The sequence below is a fragment of the Ascaphus truei genome, unplaced genomic scaffold (genome assembly GCF_040206685.1).
Source record: "Ascaphus truei isolate aAscTru1 unplaced genomic scaffold, aAscTru1.hap1 HAP1_SCAFFOLD_855, whole genome shotgun sequence".
NCBI classification, from domain to species: Eukaryota; Metazoa; Chordata; class Amphibia; order Anura; family Ascaphidae; genus Ascaphus; species Ascaphus truei.
This window is the reverse complement of record NW_027457193.1, coordinates 86,765-108,009: the sequence shown is the minus strand read 5'-3', so window position 1 is coordinate 108,009 and position 21,245 is coordinate 86,765. Positions and strand designations below refer to the sequence as shown.

At 49.2% G+C, this 21,245-nt stretch overlaps 1 protein-coding gene across 1 annotated transcript in view; it reads right to left on the bottom strand.

The window, feature by feature from the left end:
- LOC142486419 (zinc finger protein 92 homolog) overlaps window positions 1–9,661 on the bottom strand; it is a 47,915-nt gene extending 38,254 nt beyond the window's left edge. The window contains exons 1-2 of the mRNA XM_075585007.1: window positions 8,602–9,661; window positions 1,904–1,967 (exon numbers count right to left, since the gene is read on the bottom strand). The gene's annotated coding sequence lies outside the window, so the exon portion shown is untranslated. The remainder of the gene's footprint in view (window positions 1–1,903; window positions 1,968–8,601) is intronic.
- Window positions 9,662–21,245: the final 11,584 nt, after the last annotated feature.

Here is a 21,245-nt window from a genome sequence, read left to right as displayed (position 1 = left end):
AGAGACTGAGTGACTGACAGAGACTGAGTGACTGACAGAGACTGAGTGACTGACAGAGACTGAGTGACTGACAGAGACTGAGTGACTGACAGAGACTGAGTGACTGACAGACTGAGTGACTGAGTGACTGACTGAGAGACTGAGTGACAGAGACTGAGTGACTGACTGAGAGACTGAGTGACAGAGACTGAGTAACTGACTGAGAGACTGAGTGACTGACTGAGAGACTGACTGAGAGACTGAGAGACTGAGAGACTGAGTGACTGAGAGACTGAGTGACTGACAGAGACTGAGTGACTGACAGAGACTGAGTGACTGACAGAGACTGAGTGACTGACAGAGACTGAGTGACTGACAGAGACTGAGTGACTGACAGAGACTGAGTGACTGACTGAGTGACTGACTGAGAGACAGTGACTGACTGAGTGACTGAGAGACTGACAGACTGAGTGACTGACTGAGAGACTGACTGAGTGACTGACAGAGACTGAGTGACTGACTGAGAGACTGAGTGACTGACTGAGAGACTGAGTGACTGACTGAGACTGAGTGACTGACAGAGACTGAGTGACTGACAGAGACTGAGTGACTGACAGAGACTGAGTGACTGACAGACTGAGTGACTGACTGAGAGACTGAGTGACAGAGACTGAGTGACTGACTGAGAGACTGAGTGACTGACAGAGACTGAGTGACTGACAGAGACTGAGTGACTGACAGAGACTGAGTGACTGACAGAGACTGAGTGACTGACAGAGACTGAGTGACTGACAGAGACTGAGTGACTGACAGAGACTGAGTGACTGACAGAGACTGAGTGACTGACAGAGACTGAGTGACTGACAGAGACTGAGTGACTGACAGAGACTGAGTGACTGACAGAGACTGAGTGACTGACAGAGACTGAGTGACTGACAGAGACTGAGTGACTGACTGAGAGACTGAGTGACAGAGACTGAGTGACTGACTGAGAGACTGAGTTACTGACAGAGACTGAGTTACTGACAGAGACTGAGTTACTGACAGAGACTGAGTGACTGAGAGACTGAGAGACTGAGTGACTGACAGAGACTGAGTGACTGACAGAGACTGAGTGACTGACAGAGACTGAGTGACTGACAGAGACTGAGTGACTGACAGAGACTGAGTGACTGACAGAGACTGAGTGACTGACAGAGACTGAGTGACTGACAGAGACTGAGTGACTGACAGAGACTGAGTGACTGACAGAGACTGAGTGACTGACAGAGACTGAGTGACTGAGTGACTGACTGAGAGACTGACTGACTGAGAGACTGAGAGACTGAGAGACTGACTGAGAGACTGAGTGACTGACTGAGAGACTGAGTGACTGAGAGACTGAGAGACTGAGTGACTGACTGAGAGACTGACTGAGTGACTGAGTGACTGACTGACTGACTGAGAGACTGACTGAGCATGAGTGACTGACAGAGACTGAGTGACTGACAGAGACTGAGTGACTGACAGAGACTGAGTGACTGACTGACTGACTGAGAGACTGAGTGACTGACTGAGAGACTGACTGAGAGACTGACTGAGAGACTGAGTGACTGACTGAGTGACTGACTGAGTGACTGAGTGACTGACTGAGTGACTGACTGACTGACTGACTGACTGACTGAGTGACAGAGAGACTGAGTGACTGACCTCCTACTGTCCTCCTTGCTGCCTGATTATACCCCTCCATAACACCCCAACATCCTGTGGGCCTCCTGCCATGATTTACCTATTCATATACAACCCACCATCCTGCTGTCCTCCAAACTGCCTTGTTATACTCCATCATTTAAACCCCAACATCCCATTTTTAACTTTGTAATAATGCCCAGTTTTCAGGCAATATCATCCCTTTTATAATCACCCTGTGCGATAAATGGTTTACCTGCATCTTGAACTTGAAGTATCTTAAAACAGTTTCAAATCGAACCAGCCTCGAAATCGGACAGCTGGAGAGAAAAGACAATTTGTTTTTTTTTACCAATTTTTTAAATAAAACATATAAAACTGAGAGACTGAGTGACTGAGAGACTGAGAGACTGACTGAGAGACTGAGTGACTGACTGAGAGACTGAGTGACTGACTGAGAGACTGAGTGACTGACTGAGAGACTGAGTGACTGACTGAGAGACTGAGTGACTGACTGAGAGACTGAGTGACTGACTGAGAGACTGAGTGACTGACTGAGTGACTGACTGAGAGACTGAGTGACTGACTGAGAGACTGAGTGACTGACTGAGAGACTGAGTGAGAGACTGAGTGAGAGACTGAGTGAGAGACTGAGTGAGAGACTGAGTGACTGAGTGACTGACTGAGAGACTGAGTGACTGACTGAGAGACTGAGTGACTGACTGAGAGACTGAGTGACTGACTGAGAGACTGACTGAGAGACTGAGTGACTGACTGAGAGACTGAGTGACTGACTGAGAGACTGAGTGACTGACTGAGAGACTGAGTGACTGACTGAGAGACTGAGTGACTGACTGAGAGACTGAGTGACTGACTGAGAGACTGACTGAGTGACTGAGTGACTGACTGAGAGACTGAGTGAGTGACTGACTGAGAGACTGAGTGAGAGACTGAGTGAGAGACTGAGTGAGAGACTGAGTGAGAGACTGAGTGACTGAGTGACTGACTGAGAGACTGAGTGACTGACTGAGAGACTGAGTGACTGAGTGACTGACTGAGAGACTGAGTGACTGAGAGACTGAGTGACTGACTGAGAGACTGAGTGACTGACTGAGAGACTGAGTGACTGACTGAGAGACTGAGTGACTGACTGAGAGACTGAGTGACTGACTGAGTGACTGAGTGACTGACTGAGTGACTGACTGAGTGACTGACTGAGTGACTGACTGAGAGACTAACTGAGAGACTAACTGAGAGACTGAGTGACTGACTGAGTGACTGACTGAGAGACTGAATGACTGACTGAGAGACTGAGTGACTGACTGAGAGACTGAGTGACTGACTGACTGTGTGACTGAGTGACTGACTGAGAGACTGAGAGACTGACTGAGAGACTGAGTGACAGAGACTGACTGAGTGACTGACTGAGTGACTGAAAGACTGAGTGACTGACTGAGAGACTGACAGACTGAGTGACTGACTGAGAGACTGACTGAGTGACTGACAGAGACTGAGTGACTGACTGAGAGACTGACTGAGAGACTGAGTGACTGACTGAGAGACTGAGTGACTGACTGAGAGACTGAGTGACTGACTGAGAGACTGAGTGACTGACTGAGAGACTGAGTGACTGACTGAGAGACTGAGTGACTGACTGAGAGACTGAGTGACAGAGTGACTGAGAGACTGACTGAGTGACTGAAAGACTGAGTGAGAGACTGAGTGACTGACTGAGTGACTGAAAGACTGAGTGAGAGACTGAGTGACTGACTGAGTGACTGAAAGACTGAGTGAGAGACTGAGTGACTGACTGAGTGACTGAAAGACTGAGTGAGAGACTGAGTGACTGACTGAGTGACTGAAAGACTGAGTGAGAGACTGAGTGACTGACTGAGAGACTGACTGAGTGACTGACTGAGAGACTGACAGACTGAGTGACTGACTGAGAGACTGACTGAGTGACTGACTGAGAGACTGACTGAGTGACTGACTGAGAGACTGAGTGACTGACTGAGAGACTGAGTGACTGACTGAGTGACTGAGTGACTGACTGAGAGACTGACAGACTGAGTGACTGACTGAGAGACTGACTGAGTGACTGACTGAGAGACTGACTGAGAGACTGACAGACTGAGTGACTGACTGAGAGACTGACTGAGTGACTGACTGAGAGACTGACTGAGTGACTGACTGAGAGACTGACTGAGTGACTGACTGAGAGACTGAGTGACTGACTGAGAGACTGAGTGACTGACTGAGTGACTGAGTGACTGACTGAGAGACTGACAGACTGAGTGACTGACTGAGAGACTGACTGAGAGACTGACTGAGAGACTGACAGACTGAGTGACTGACTGAGAGACTGACTGAGTGACTGACTGAGAGACTGACTGAGTGACTGACTGAGAGACTGACTGAGAGACTGACTGAGAGACTGAGTGACTGACTGAGAGACTGAGTGACTGACTGAGTGACTGAGTGACTGACTGAGAGACTGACAGACTGAGTGACTGACTGAGAGACTGACTGAGTGACTGACTGAGAGACTGAGTGACTGACTGAGAGACTGAGTGACTGACTGAGTGACTGAGTGACTGACTGAGAGACTGACAGACTGAGTGACTGACTGAGAGACTGAGAGACTGAGTGACTGACTGAGTGACTGAGTGACTGACTGAGAGACTGACAGACTGAGTGACTGACTGAGAGACTGACTGAGTGACTGACTGAGAGACTGAGTGACTGACTGAGAGACTGAGTGACTGACTGAGAGACTGAGTGACTGACTGAGTGACTGAGTGACTGACTGAGAGACTGACAGACTGAGTGACTGACTGAGAGACTGAGAGACTGAGTGACTGACTGAGTGACTGAGTGACTGACTGAGAGACTGACAGACTGAGTGACTGACTGAGAGACTGACAGACTGAGTGACTGACTGAGAGACTGACTGAGTGACTGACTGAGAGACTGAGTGACTGACTGAGAGACTGAGTGACTGACTGAGAGACTGACTGAGTGACTGACTGAGAGACTGACTGAGTGACTGACTGAGAGACTGAGTGACTGACTGAGAGACTGAGTGACTGACAGAGTGACAGAGTGACAGAGTGACAGAGTGACAGAGTGACAGAGTGACAGAGTGACAGAGTGACAGAGTGACAGAGTGACAGAGTGACAGAGTGACAGAGTGACAGAGTGACAGAGTGACAGAGTGACAGAGTGACAGAGTGACAGAGTGACAGAGTGACAGAGTGACTGAGTGACTGAGTGACTGAGTGACTGAGTGACTGACTGACTGACTGACTGAGTGACTGACTGACTGACTGACTGACTGACTGACTGAGAGACTGAGAGACTGAGAGACTGAGAGACTGAGAGACTGAGTGACTGACTGAGAGACTGACTGAGAGACTGAGTGAGAGACTGAGTGAGAGACTGAGAGACTGAGAGACTGAGTGACTGACTGAGAGACTGAGAGACTGAGAGACTGAGTGACTGACTGAGAGACTGAGTGACTGAGAGACTGAGTGACTGATTGAGAGACTGACTGAGTGACTGAGTGACTGACTGACTGAGAGACTGAGTGACTGACTGAGAGACTGACTGAAAGACTGAGTGACTGAGAGACTGAGTGACTGACTGAGAGACTGAGTGACTGACTGAGAGACTGAGTGAGAGACTGAGTGAGAAACTGAGTGACTGAGTGACTGACTGAGAGACTGAGTGACTGACTGAGAGACTGAGTGACTGAGTGACTGACTGAGAGACTGAGTGACTGAGAGACTGAGTGACTGACTGAGAGACTGAGTGACTGACTGAGAGACTGAGTGACTGACTGAGAGACTGAGTGACTGACTGAGTGACTGACTGACTGACTGAGTGACTGACTGAGAGACTGAGTGACTGACTGAGTGACTGACTGACTGACTGAGTGACTGACTGACTGTGTGACTGAGTGACTGACTGAGAGACTGAGAGACTGACTGAGAGACTGAGTGACAGAGACTGACTGAGTGACTGACTGAGTGACTGAAAGACTGAGTGAGAGACTGAGTGACTGACTGAGAGACTGACAGACTGAGTGACTGAAAGACTGAGTGAGAGACTGAGTGACTGACTGAGTGGCTGACAGAGACTGAGTGACTGACTGAGAGACTGAGTGACTGACTGAGAGACTGAGTGACTGACTGAGAGACTGAGTGACTGACTGAGAGACTGAGTGACTGACTGAGAGACTGAGTGACTGACTGAGAGACTGAGTGACTGACTGAGAGACTGAGTGACTGACTGAGAGACTGAGTGACTGACTGAGAGACTGAGTGACTGAGTGACTGACTGAGAGACTGACAGACTGAGTGACTGACTGAGAGACTGACTGAGTGACTGACTGAGAGACTGACTGAGTGACTGACTGAGAGACTGAGTGACTGACTGAGAGACTGAGTGACTGACTGAGTGACTGAGTGACTGACTGAGAGACTGACAGACTGAGTGACTGACTGAGAGACTGACTGAGTGACTGACTGAGAGACTGACTGAGAGACTGACAGACTGAGTGACTGACTGAGAGACTGACTGAGTGACTGACTGAGAGACTGACTGAGTGACTGACTGAGAGACTGACTGAGTGACTGACTGAGAGACTGAGTGACTGACTGAGAGACTGAGTGACTGACTGAGTGACTGAGTGACTGACTGAGAGACTGACAGACTGAGTGACTGACTGAGAGACTGACTGAGTGACTGACTGAGAGACTGACTGAGAGACTGACAGACTGAGTGACTGACTGAGAGACTGACTGAGTGACTGACTGAGAGACTGACTGAGTGACTGACTGAGAGACTGACTGAGAGACTGACTGAGAGACTGAGTGACTGACTGAGAGACTGAGTGACTGACTGAGTGACTGAGTGACTGACTGAGAGACTGACAGACTGAGTGACTGACTGAGAGACTGACTGAGTGACTGACTGAGAGACTGAGTGACTGACTGAGAGACTGAGTGACTGACTGAGTGACTGAGTGACTGACTGAGAGACTGACAGACTGAGTGACTGACTGAGAGACTGAGAGACTGAGTGACTGACTGAGTGACTGAGTGACTGACTGAGAGACTGACAGACTGAGTGACTGACTGAGAGACTGACTGAGTGACTGACTGAGAGACTGAGTGACTGACTGAGAGACTGAGTGACTGACTGAGAGACTGAGTGACTGACTGAGTGACTGAGTGACTGACTGAGAGACTGACAGACTGAGTGACTGACTGAGAGACTGAGAGACTGAGTGACTGACTGAGTGACTGAGTGACTGACTGAGAGACTGACAGACTGAGTGACTGACTGAGAGACTGACAGACTGAGTGACTGACTGAGAGACTGACTGAGTGACTGACTGAGAGACTGAGTGACTGACTGAGAGACTGAGTGACTGACTGAGAGACTGACTGAGTGACTGACTGAGAGACTGAGTGACTGACTGAGAGACTGAGTGACTGACTGAGAGACTGAGTGACTGACAGAGACTGAGTGACTGACTGAGTGACTGACTGAGAGACAGTGACTGACTGAGTGACTGAGAGACTGACAGACTGAGTGACTGACTGAGAGACTGACTGAGTGACTGACAGAGACTGAGTGACTGACTGAGAGACTGAGTGACTGACTGAGAGACTGAGTGACTGACTGAGACTGAGTGACTGACAGAGACTGAGTGACTGACAGAGACTGAGTGACTGACAGAGACTGAGTGACTGACAGACTGAGTGACTGACTGAGAGACTGAGTGACAGAGACTGAGTGACTGACTGAGAGACTGAGTGACTGACAGAGACTGAGTGACTGACAGAGACTGAGTGACTGACAGAGACTGAGTGACTGACAGAGACTGAGTGACTGACAGAGACTGAGTGACTGACAGAGACTGAGTGACTGACAGAGACTGAGTGACTGACAGAGACTGAGTGACTGACAGAGACTGAGTGACTGACAGAGACTGAGTGACTGACAGAGACTGAGTGACTGACAGAGACTGAGTGACTGACAGAGACTGAGTGACTGACAGAGACTGAGTGACTGACAGAGACTGAGTGACTGACTGAGAGACTGAGTGACAGAGACTGAGTGACTGACTGAGAGACTGAGTTACTGACAGAGACTGAGTTACTGACAGAGACTGAGTTACTGACAGAGACTGAGTGACTGAGAGACTGAGAGACTGAGTGACTGACAGAGACTGAGTGACTGACAGAGACTGAGTGACTGACAGAGACTGAGAGACTGAGAGACTGAGTGACTGAGTGACTGACTGAGAGACTGACTGACTGAGAGACTGAGAGACTGAGAGACTGACTGAGAGACTGAGTGACTGACTGAGAGACTGAGTGACTGAGAGACTGAGAGACTGAGTGACTGACTGAGAGACTGACTGAGTGACTGAGTGACTGACTGACTGACTGAGAGACTGACTGAGCATGAGTGACTGACAGAGACTGAGTGACTGACAGAGACTGAGTGACTGACAGAGACTGAGTGACTGACTGACTGACTGAGAGACTGAGTGACTGACTGAGAGACTGACTGAGAGACTGACTGAGAGACTGAGTGACTGACTGAGTGACTGACTGAGTGACTGAGTGACTGAGTGACTGACTGAGTGACTGACTGACTGACTGACTGACTGACTGACTGAGTGACAGAGAGACTGAGTGACTGACCTCCTACTGTCCTCCTTGCTGCCTGATTATACCCCTCCATAACACCCCAACATCCTGTGGGCCTCCTGCCATGATTTACCTATTCATATACAACCCACCATCCTGCTGTCCTCCAAACTGCCTTGTTATACTCCATCATTTAAACCCCAACATCCCATTTTTAACTTTGTAATAATGCCCAGTTTTCAGGCAATATCATCCCTTTTATAATCACCCTGTGCGATAAATGGTTTACCTGCATCTTGAACTTGAAGTATCTTAAAACAGTTTCAAATCGAACCAGCCTCGAAATCGGACAGCTGGAGAGAAAAGACAATTTGTTTTTTTTTACCAATTTTTTAAATAAAACATATAAAACTGAGAGACTGAGTGACTGAGAGACTGAGAGACTGACTGAGAGACTGAGTGACTGACTGAGAGACTGAGTGACTGACTGAGAGACTGAGTGACTGACTGAGAGACTGAGTGACTGACTGAGAGACTGAGTGACTGACTGAGAGACTGAGTGACTGACTGAGAGACTGAGTGACTGACTGAGTGACTGACTGAGAGACTGAGTGACTGACTGAGAGACTGAGTGACTGACTGAGAGACTGAGTGAGAGACTGAGTGAGAGACTGAGTGAGAGACTGAGTGAGAGACTGAGTGACTGAGTGACTGACTGAGAGACTGAGTGACTGACTGAGAGACTGAGTGACTGACTGAGAGACTGACTGAGAGACTGAGTGACTGACTGAGAGACTGCGTGACTGACTGAGAGACTGAGTGACTGACTGAGAGACTGAGTGACTGACTGAGAGACTGAGTGACTGACTGAGAGACTGAGTGACTGACTGAGAGACTGACTGAGTGACTGAGTGACTGACTGAGAGACTGAGTGAGTGACTGACTGAGAGACTGAGTGAGAGACTGAGTGAGAGACTGAGTGAGAGACTGAGTGAGAGACTGAGTGACTGAGTGACTGACTGAGAGACTGAGTGACTGACTGAGAGACTGAGTGACTGAGTGACTGACTGAGAGACTGAGTGACTGAGAGACTGAGTGACTGACTGAGAGACTGAGTGACTGACTGAGAGACTGAGTGACTGACTGAGAGACTGAGTGACTGACTGAGAGACTGAGTGACTGACTGAGTGACTGAGTGACTGACTGAGTGACTGACTGAGTGACTGACTGAGTGACTGACTGAGAGACTAACTGAGAGACTAACTGAGAGACTGAGTGACTGACTGAGTGACTGACTGAGAGACTGAATGACTGACTGAGAGACTGAGTGACTGACTGAGAGACTGAGTGACTGACTGACTGTGTGACTGAGTGACTGACTGAGAGACTGAGAGACTGACTGAGAGACTGAGTGACAGAGACTGACTGAGTGACTGACTGAGTGACTGAAAGACTGAGTGACTGACTGAGAGACTGACAGACTGAGTGACTGACTGAGAGACTGACTGAGTGACTGACAGAGACTGAGTGACTGACTGAGAGACTGACTGAGAGACTGAGTGACTGACTGAGAGACTGAGTGACTGACTGAGAGACTGAGTGACTGACTGAGAGACTGAGTGACTGACTGAGAGACTGAGTGACTGACTGAGAGACTGAGTGACTGACTGAGAGACTGAGTGACAGAGTGACTGAGAGACTGACTGAGTGACTGAAAGACTGAGTGAGAGACTGAGTGACTGACTGAGTGACTGAAAGACTGAGTGAGAGACTGAGTGACTGACTGAGTGACTGAAAGACTGAGTGAGAGACTGAGTGACTGACTGAGTGACTGAAAGACTGAGTGAGAGACTGAGTGACTGACTGAGTGACTGAAAGACTGAGTGAGAGACTGAGTGACTGACTGAGAGACTGACTGAGTGACTGACTGAGAGACTGACAGACTGAGTGACTGACTGAGAGACTGACTGAGTGACTGACTGAGAGACTGACTGAGTGACTGACTGAGAGACTGAGTGACTGACTGAGAGACTGAGTGACTGACTGAGTGACTGAGTGACTGACTGAGAGACTGACAGACTGAGTGACTGACTGAGAGACTGACTGAGTGACTGACTGAGAGACTGACTGAGAGACTGACAGACTGAGTGACTGACTGAGAGACTGACTGAGTGACTGACTGAGAGACTGACTGAGTGACTGACTGAGAGACTGACTGAGTGACTGACTGAGAGACTGAGTGACTGACTGAGAGACTGAGTGACTGACTGAGTGACTGAGTGACTGACTGAGAGACTGACAGACTGAGTGACTGACTGAGAGACTGACTGAGTGACTGACTGAGAGACTGACTGAGAGACTGACAGACTGAGTGACTGACTGAGAGACTGACTGAGTGACTGACTGAGAGACTGACTGAGTGACTGACTGAGAGACTGACTGAGAGACTGACTGAGAGACTGAGTGACTGACTGAGAGACTGAGTGACTGACTGAGTGACTGAGTGACTGACTGAGAGACTGACAGACTGAGTGACTGACTGAGAGACTGACTGAGTGACTGACTGAGAGACTGAGTGACTGACTGAGAGACTGAGTGACTGACTGAGTGACTGAGTGACTGACTGAGAGACTGACAGACTGAGTGACTGACTGAGAGACTGAGAGACTGAGTGACTGACTGAGTGACTGAGTGACTGACTGAGAGACTGACAGACTGAGTGACTGACTGAGAGACTGACTGAGTGACTGACTGAGAGACTGAGTGACTGACTGAGAGACTGAGTGACTGACTGAGAGACTGAGTGACTGACTGAGTGACTGAGTGACTGACTGAGAGACTGACAGACTGAGTGACTGACTGAGAGACTGAGAGACTGAGTGACTGACTGAGTGACTGAGTGACTGACTGAGAGACTGACAGACTGAGTGACTGACTGAGAGACTGACAGACTGAGTGACTGACTGAGAGACTGACTGAGTGACTGACTGAGAGACTGAGTGACTGACTGAGAGACTGAGTGACTGACTGAGAGACTGACTGAGTGACTGACTGAGAGACTGAGTGACTGACTGAGAGACTGAGTGACTGAGTGACTGACTGAGAGACTGACAGACTGAGTGACTGACTGAGAGACTGAGAGACTGAGTGACTGACTGAGTGACTGAGTGACTGACTGAGAGACTGACAGACTGAGTGACTGACTGAGAGACTGACTGAGTGACTGACTGAGAGACTGAGTGACTGACTGAGAGACTGAGTGACTGACTGAGAGACTGAGTGACTGACTGAGTGACTGAGTGACTGACTGAGAGACTGACAGACTGAGTGACTGACTGAGAGACTGAGAGACTGAGTGACTGACTGAGTGACTGAGTGACTGACTGAGAGACTGACAGACTGAGTGACTGACTGAGAGACTGACAGACTGAGTGACTGACTGAGAGACTGACTGAGTGACTGACTGAGAGACTGAGTGACTGACTGAGAGACTGAGTGACTGACTGAGAGACTGACTGAGTGACTGACTGAGAGACTGACTGAGTGACTGACTGAGAGACTGAGTGACTGACTGAGAGACTGAGTGACTGACAGAGTGACAGAGTGACAGAGTGACAGAGTGACAGAGTGACAGAGTGACAGAGTGACAGAGTGACAGAGTGACAGAGTGACAGAGTGACAGAGTGACAGAGTGACAGAGTGACAGAGTGACAGAGTGACTGAGTGACTGAGTGACTGAGTGACTGAGTGACTGAGTGACTGACTGACTGACTGACTGACTGACTGACTGACTGACTGAGAGACTGAGAGACTGAGAGACTGAGAGACTGAGAGACTGAGAGACTGAGTGACTGACTGAGAGACTGACTGAGAGACTGAGTGAGAGACTGAGTGAGAGACTGAGAGACTGAGAGACTGAGTGACTGACTGAGAGACTGAGAGACTGAGAGACTGAGTGACTGACTGAGAGACTGAGTGACTGAGAGACTGAGTGACTGATTGAGAGACTGACTGAGTGACTGAGTGACTGACTGACTGAGAGACTGAGTGACTGACTGAGAGACTGACTGAAAGACTGAGTGACTGAGAGACTGAGTGACTGACTGAGAGACTGAGTGACTGACTGAGAGACTGAGTGAGAGACTGAGTGAGAAACTGAGTGACTGAGTGACTGACTGAGAGACTGAGTGACTGACTGAGAGACTGAGTGACTGAGTGACTGACTGAGAGACTGAGTGACTGAGAGACTGAGTGACTGACTGAGAGACTGAGTGACTGACTGAGAGACTGAGTGACTGACTGAGAGACTGAGTGACTGACTGAGTGACTGACTGACTGACTGAGTGACTGACTGAGAGACTGAGTGACTGACTGAGTGACTGACTGACTGACTGAGTGACTGACTGACTGACTGAGTGACTGACTGACTGTGTGACTGAGTGACTGACTGAGAGACTGAGAGACTGACTGAGAGACTGAGTGACAGAGACTGACTGAGTGACTGACTGAGTGACTGAAAGACTGAGTGAGAGACTGAGTGACTGACTGAGAGACTGACAGACTGAGTGACTGAAAGACTGAGTGAGAGACTGAGTGACTGACTGAGTGGCTGACAGAGACTGAGTGACTGACTGAGAGACTGAGTGACTGACTGAGAGACTGAGTGACTGACTGAGAGACTGAGTGACTGACTGAGAGACTGAGTGACTGACTGAGAGACTGAGTGACTGACTGAGAGACTGAGTGACTGACTGAGAGACTGAGTGACTGACTGAGAGACTGAGTGACTGACTGAGAGACTGAGTGACTGAGTGACTGACTGAGAGACTGACTGAGTGACTGACTGAGAGACTGACTGAGTGACTGACTGAGAGACTGAGTGACTGACTGAGAGACTGAGTGACTGACTGAGTGACTGAGTGACTGACTGAGAGACTGACAGACTGAGTGACTGACTGAGAGACTGACTGAGTGACTGACTGAGAGACTGACTGAGAGACTGACAGACTGAGTGACTGACTGAGAGACTGACTGAGTGACTGACTGAGAGACTGACTGAGTGACTGACTGAGAGACTGACTGAGTGACTGACTGAGAGACTGAGTGACTGACTGAGAGACTGAGTGACTGACTGAGTGACTGAGTGACTGACTGAGAGACTGACAGACTGAGTGACTGACTGAGAGACTGACTGAGTGACTGACTGAGAGACTGACTGAGAGACTGACAGACTGAGTGACTGACTGAGAGACTGACTGAGTGACTGACTGAGAGACTGACTGAGTGACTGACTGAGAGACTGACTGAGAGACTGACTGAGAGACTGAGTGACTGACTGAGAGACTGAGTGACTGACTGAGTGACTGAGTGACTGACTGAGAGACTGACAGACTGAGTGACTGACTGAGAGACTGACTGAGTGACTGACTGAGAGACTGAGTGACTGACTGAGAGACTGAGTGACTGACTGAGTGACTGAGTGACTGACTGAGAGACTGACAGACTGAGTGACTGACTGAGAGACTGAGAGACTGAGTGACTGACTGAGAGACTGAGAGACTGAGTGACTGACTGAGTGACTGAGTGACTGACTGAGAGACTGACAGACTGAGTGACTGACTGAGAGACTGACTGAGTGACTGACTGAGAGACTGAGTGACTGACTGAGAGACTGAGTGACTGACTGAGAGACTGAGTGACTGACTGAGTGACTGAGTGACTGACTGAGAGACTGACAGACTGAGTGACTGACTGAGAGACTGAGAGACTGAGTGACTGACTGAGTGACTGAGTGACTGACTGAGAGACTGACAGACTGAGTGACTGACTGAGAGACTGACAGACTGAGTGACTGACTGAGAGACTGACTGAGTGACTGACTGAGAGACTGAGTGACTGACTGAGAGACTGAGTGACTGACTGAGAGACTGACTGAGTGACTGACTGAGAGACTGAGTGACTGACTGAGAGACTGAGTGACTGACTGAGAGACTGAGTGACTGACAGAGTGACAGAGTGACAGAGTGACAGAGTGACAGAGTGACAGAGTGACAGAGTGACAGAGTGACAGAGTGACAGAGTGACAGAGTGACAGAGTGACAGAGTGACAGAGTGACAGAGTGACAGAGTGACAGAGTGACTGAGTGACTGAGTGACTGAGTGACTGACTGACTGACTGACTGACTGACTGACTGACTGACTGACTGACTGAGAGACTGAGAGACTGAGAGACTGAGAGACTGAGAGACTGAGAGACTGAGTGACTGACTGAGAGACTGAGTGAGAGACTGAGTGAGAGACTGAGTGAGAGACTGAGTGAGAGACTGAGAGACTGAGAGACTGAGTGACTGACTGAGAGACTGAGAGACTGAGAGACTGAGTGACTGACTGAGAGACTGAGTGACTGAGAGACTGAGTGACTGATTGAGAGACTGACTGAGTGACTGAGTGACTGACTGACTGAGAGACTGAGTGACTGACTGAGAGACTGACTGAAAGACTGAGTGACTGAGAGACTGAGTGACTGACTGAGAGACTGAGTGACTGACTGAGAGACTGAGTGAGAAACTGAGTGACTGAGTGACTGACTGAGAGACTGAGTGACTGACTGAGAGACTGAGTGACTGAGTGACTGACTGAGAGACTGAGTGACTGAGAGACTGAGTGACTGACTGAGAGACTGAGTGACTGACTGAGAGACTGAGTGACTGACTGAGAGACTGAGTGACTGACTGAGTGACTGACTGAGTGACTGACTGAGAGACTGAGTGACTGACTGAGTGACTGACTGACTGACTGAGTGACTGACTGACTGTGTGACTGAGTGACTGACTGAGAGACTGAGAGACTGACTGAGAGACTGAGTGACAGAGACTGACTGAGTGACTGACTGACTGTGTGACTGAAAGACTGAGTGAGAGACTGAGTGACTGACTGAGAGACTGACAGACTGAGTGACTGAAAGACTGAGTGAGAGACTGAGTGACTGACTGAGTGGCTGACAGAGACTGAGTGACTGACTGAGAGACTGAGTGACTGACTGAGAGACTGAGTGACTGACTGAGAGACTGAGTGACTGACTGAGAGACTGAGTGACTGACTGAGAGACTGAGTGACTGACTGAGAGACTGAGTGACTGACTGAGAGACTGAGTGACTGACTGAGAGACTGAGTGACTGACTGAGAGACTGAGTGACTGAGTGACTGAGTGACTGACTGAGAGACTGAGTGACTGAGAGACTGAGTGACTGACTGAGAGACTGAGTGACTGACTGAGAGACTGAGTGACAGAGTGACAGAGTGACAGAGTGACTGAGAGACTGAGTGACTGAGTGACTGAGTGACTGAGTGACTGAGTGACTGAGTGACTGAGTGACTGAGTGACTGAGTGACTGAGTGACTGAATGACTGAGTGACTGAGTGACTGAGTGACTGAGTGACTGACTGACTGACTGACTGAGAGACTGAGAGACTGAGAGACTGAGAGACTGAGAGACTGAGAGACTGAGTGACTGAGTGACTGACTGAGAGACTGAGAGACTGAGTGACTGACTGAGAGACTGAGAGACTGAGTGACTGACTGAGAGACTGAGTGACTGAGAGACTGAGTGACTGATTGAGAGACTGACTGAGTGACTGAGTGACTGACTGACTGAGAGACTGAGTGACTGACTGAGAGACTGACTGAAAGACTGAGTGACTGACTGACTGAGAGACTGAGTGACTGACTGAGAGACTGAGTGACTGACTGAGTGACTGACTGACTGAGTGACTGACTGAGTGACTGACTGAGTGACTGAGTGACTGAGTGACTGAGTGACTGAGTGACTGAAAGACTGAGTGACTGAAAGACTGAGTGAAAGACTGAGTGAAAGACTGAGTGAAAGACTGAGTGAAAGACTGAGTGAAAGACTGAGTGAAAGACTGAGTGAAAGACTGAGTGAAAGACTGACTGACTGAAAGACTGACTGAAAGACTGACTGACTGAGAGACTGAGTGACTGAGTGACTGAGTGACTTACTGAGAGACTGAGTGACTGACTGAGAGACTGAGTGACAGAGACTGAAAGACTGACTGAAAGACTGAGTGACTGAGTGACTGATTGAGAGACTGAGTGACTGACTGAGTGACTGACTGAGTGACTGACTGAGTGACTGACTGAGTGACTGACTGAGTGACTGACTGAGTGACTGACTGAGTGACTGACTGAGTGACTGACTGAGTGACTGACTGAGAGACTAACTGAGAGACTGAGTGACTGACTGAGAGACTGAATGACTGACTGAGAGACTGAGTGACTGACTGAGAGACTGAGTGACTGACTGAGTGACTGACTGAGTGACTGACTGAGTGACTGACTGAGAGACTGAGTGACTAACTGAGACTGAGTGACTGACTGAGACTGAGTGACTGACTGAGAGACTGAGTGACTGACTGAGTGACTGAGTGACTGACTGAGTGACTGAGTGACTGACTGAGTGACTGAGTGACTGACTGAGTGACTGAGTGACTGACTGAGTGACTGAGTGACTGACTGAGACTGAGTGACTGACTGAGAGACTGACTGACTGACTGAGTGACTGACTGAGAGACTGAGTGACTGACTGAGTGACTGACCGAGTGACTGACTGAGAGACTGAGTGACTGACTGAGTGACTGAGTGACTGACCGAGTGACTGAGTGACTGAGTGACTGACTGACTGAGAGACTGAGTGACTGACTGAGAGACTGAGTGACTGAGAGACTGAGACTGAGTGACTGACTGAGAGACTGAGTGACTGAGTGACTGACTGACTGAGAGACTGAGTGACTGACTGAGAGACTGAGTGACAGAGACTGAGTGACTGAGTGACTGACTGAGTGACTGACTGAGTTACTGACTGAGTGACTGACTGAGAGACTGAGTGACTGACTGAGACTGAGTGACTGACTGAGAGACTGAGAGACTGAGAGACTGAGAGACTGAGTGACTGACTGAGAGACTGAGAGACTGAGTGACTGACTGAGAGACTGAGAGACTGAGAGACTGAGTGACTGACTGAGAGACTGAGTGACTGAGAGACTGAGTGACTGATTGAGAGACTGACTGAGTGACTGAGTGACTGACTGACTGAGAGACTGAGTGACTGACTGAGAGACTGACTGAAAGACTGAGTGACTGAGAGACTGAGTGACTGACTGAGAGACTGAGTGACTGACTGAGTGACTGACTGACTGAGTGACTGACTGAGTGACTGAGTGACTGAGTGACTGAGTGACTGAGTGACTGAGTGACTGAAAGACTGAGTGACTGAAAGACTGAGTGACTGAAAGACTGAGTGAAAGACTGAGTGAAAGACTGAGTGAAAGACTGAGTGAAAGACTGAGTGAAAGACTGAGTGAAAGACTGACTGACTGAAAGACTGACTGAAAGACTGACTGACTGAGAGACTGAGTGACTGACTGAGAGACTGAGTGACTTACTGAGAGACTGAGTGACTGACTGAGAGACTGAGTGACAGAGACTGAAAGACTGACTGAAAGACTGAGTGACTGAGTGACTGATTGAGAGACTGAGTGACTGACTGAGTGACTGACTGAGTGACTGACTGAGTGACTGACTGAGTGACTGACTGACTGACTGACTGAGTGACTGACTGAGTGACTGACTGAGTGACTGACTGAGTGACTGACTGAGTGACTGACTGAGTGACTGACTGAGAGACTAACTGAGAGAGAGACTGAGTGACTGACTGAGAGACTGAATGACTGACTGAGAGACTGAGTGACTGACTGAGAGACTGAGTGACTGACTGAGTGACTGACTGAGTGACTGACTGAGTGACTGACTGAGAGACTGAGTGACTAACTGAGACTGAGTGACTGACTGAGACTGAGTGACTGACTGAGAGACTGAGTGACTGACTGAGTGACTGAGTGACTGACTGAGTGACTGAGTGACTGACTGAGTGACTGAGTGACTGACTGAGACTGAGTGACTGACTGAGACTGAGTGACTGACTGAGAGACTGACTGACTGACTGAGTGACTGACTGAGAGACTGAGTGACTGACTGAGTGACTGAGTGACTGACCGAGTGACTGAGTGACTGAGTGACTGACCGAGTGACCGAGTGACCGAGTGACTGAGTGACTGACTGACTGAGAGACTGAGAGACTGAGAGACTGAGAGACTGAGTGACTGACTGAGAGACTGAGTGACTGAGAGACTGAGAGACTGAGTGACTGACTGAGAGACTGAGTGACTGAGAGACTGAGAGACTGAGTGACTGACTGAGAGACTGACCGAGTGACTGACTGAGTGATGGAGTGACTGACTGACTGACTGAGAGACTGACTGACTGAGAGACTGAGTGACTGAGTGACTGACTGAGAGACTGAGTGACTGACTGAGAGACTGACTGAGTGACTGAGTGACTGACCGAGTGACTGACTGAGTGATGGAGTGACTGACTGAGTGACTGAGTGACTGACTGACTGAGAGACTGAGAGACTGACTGAGAGACTGAGTGACTGACTGAGAGACTGAGTGACTGAGAGACTGAGAGACTGAGTGACTGACTGAGAGACTGACTGAGTGACTGAGTGACTGACCGAGTGACTGACTGAGTGATGGAGTGACTGACTGAGTGACTGAGTGACTGACTGACTGAGAGACTGACTGAGAGACTGAGAGACTGACTGAGAGACTGAGAGACTGACTGAGAGACTGAGTGACTGACTGAGAGACTGAGTGACTGAGAGACTGAGAGACTGAGTGACTGACTGAGAGACTGACTGAGAGACTGAGTGAGAGACTGAGTGACAGAGACTGAGTGACTGACTGAGAGACTGAGTGACTGATTGAGAGACTGAGTGACTGACTGAGAGACTGAGTGACTGACTGAGAGACTGACTGAAAGACTGAGTGACTGAGAGACTGAGTGACTGAGAGACTGAGTGACTGACTAAGAGACTGACTGAGTGACTGACTGAGTGACTGACTGAAAGACTGAGTGAAAGACTGAGTGAAAGACTGACTGACTGAGAGACTGAGTGACTGAGTGACTGAGTGACTTACTGAGAGACTGAGTGACTGACTGAGAGACTGAGTGACTGACTGAGAGACTGAGTGACTGACTGAGAGACTGAGTGACTGACTGAGAGACTGAGTGACTGAGAGACTGAGTGACTGACTGAGAGACTGAGAGACTGAGTGACTGACTGAGAGACTGAGTGACTGACTGAGAGACTGAGTGACTGACAGAGACTGAATGACTGACTGAGAGACTGAGTGACTGACTGAGAGACTGAGTGACAGAGACTGAAAGACTGACTGAAAGACTGAGTGACTGAGTGACTGATTGAGAGACTGAGTGACTGACTGAGTGACTGACTGAGTGACTGACTGAGTGACTGACTGAGTGACTGACTGAGTGACTGACTGAGTGACTGACTGAGTGACTGACTGACTGACTGACTGAGTGACTGACTGAGTGACTGACTGAGTGACTGACTGACTGACTGAGTGACTGAGTGAGTGACTGAGTGAGTGACTGAGTGACTGAGTGACTGAGTGACTGAGTGAGTGACTGAGTGACTGAGTGAGTGACTGAGTGAGTGACTGAGTGACTGACTGAGAGACTGAGTGACTGAGAGACTGAGAGACTGAGTGACTGACTGAGAGACTGACTGAGAGACTGAGTGACTGACTGACTGAGAGACTGAGTGACTGACTGAGTGACTGAGTGACTGAGAGACTGAGTGACTGACTGAGTGACTGAGTGACTGACCGAGTGACTGAGTGACTGAGTGACTGACTGACTGAGAGACTGAGTGACTGACTGAGAGACTGAGTGACTGAGAGACTGAGACTGAGTGACTGACTGAGAGACTGAGTGACTGAGTGACTGACTGACTGAGAGACTGAGTGACTGACTGAGAGACTGAGTGACAGAGACTGAGTGACTGAGTGACTGAGAGACTGAGTGACTGACTGAGTGACTGACTGAGTGACTGACTGAGTGACTGACTGAGAGACTGAGTAACTGACTGAGACTGAGTGACTGACTGAGAGACTGAGTGACTGACTGAGAGACTGAGTGACTGACTGAGAGACTGACTGACTGACTGAGTGACTGACTGAGAGACTGAGTGACTGACTGAGTGACTGAGTGACTGACCGAGTGACTGACTGAGAGACTGACTGAGTGACTGAGTGACTGAGTGACTGACCGAGTGACTGACTGAGAGACTGACTGAGTGACTGAGAGACTGAGTGACTGACTGAGAGAATGACTGAGTGACTGAGTGACTGACTGAGAGACTGAGAGACTGAGTGACTGACTGAGTGACTGAGTGACAGAGACTGAGTGACCGAGTGACTGAGAGACTGAGAGACTGAGAGACTGACTGAGAGACTGAGTGACAGAGACTGAGTGACTGACTGAGAGACTGAGTGACTGATTGAGAGACTGAGTGACTGACTGAGAGACTGAGTGACTGACTGAGAGACTGAGTGACTGACTGAGTGACTGACTGAGTGACTGACTGACTGAGTGACTGACTGAGTGACTGACTGAGTGACTGAGTGACTGAAAGACTGAGTGAAAGACTGAGTGAAAGACTGAGTGAAAGACTGAGTGAAAGACTGAGTGAAAGACTGAGTGAAAGACTGAGTGAAAGACTGACTGACTGAAAGACTGACTGAAAGACTGACTGACTGAGAGACTGAGTGACTGAGTGACTGAGTGACTTACTGAGAGACTGAGTGACTGACTGAGAGACTGAGTGACAGAGACTGAAAGACTGACTGAAAGACTGAGTGACTGAGTGACTGATTGAGAGACTGAGTGACTGACTGAGTGACTGACTGAGTGACTGACTGAGTGACTGACTGAGTGACTGACTGAGTGACTGACTGAGTGACTGACTGAGTGACTGACTGAGTGACTGA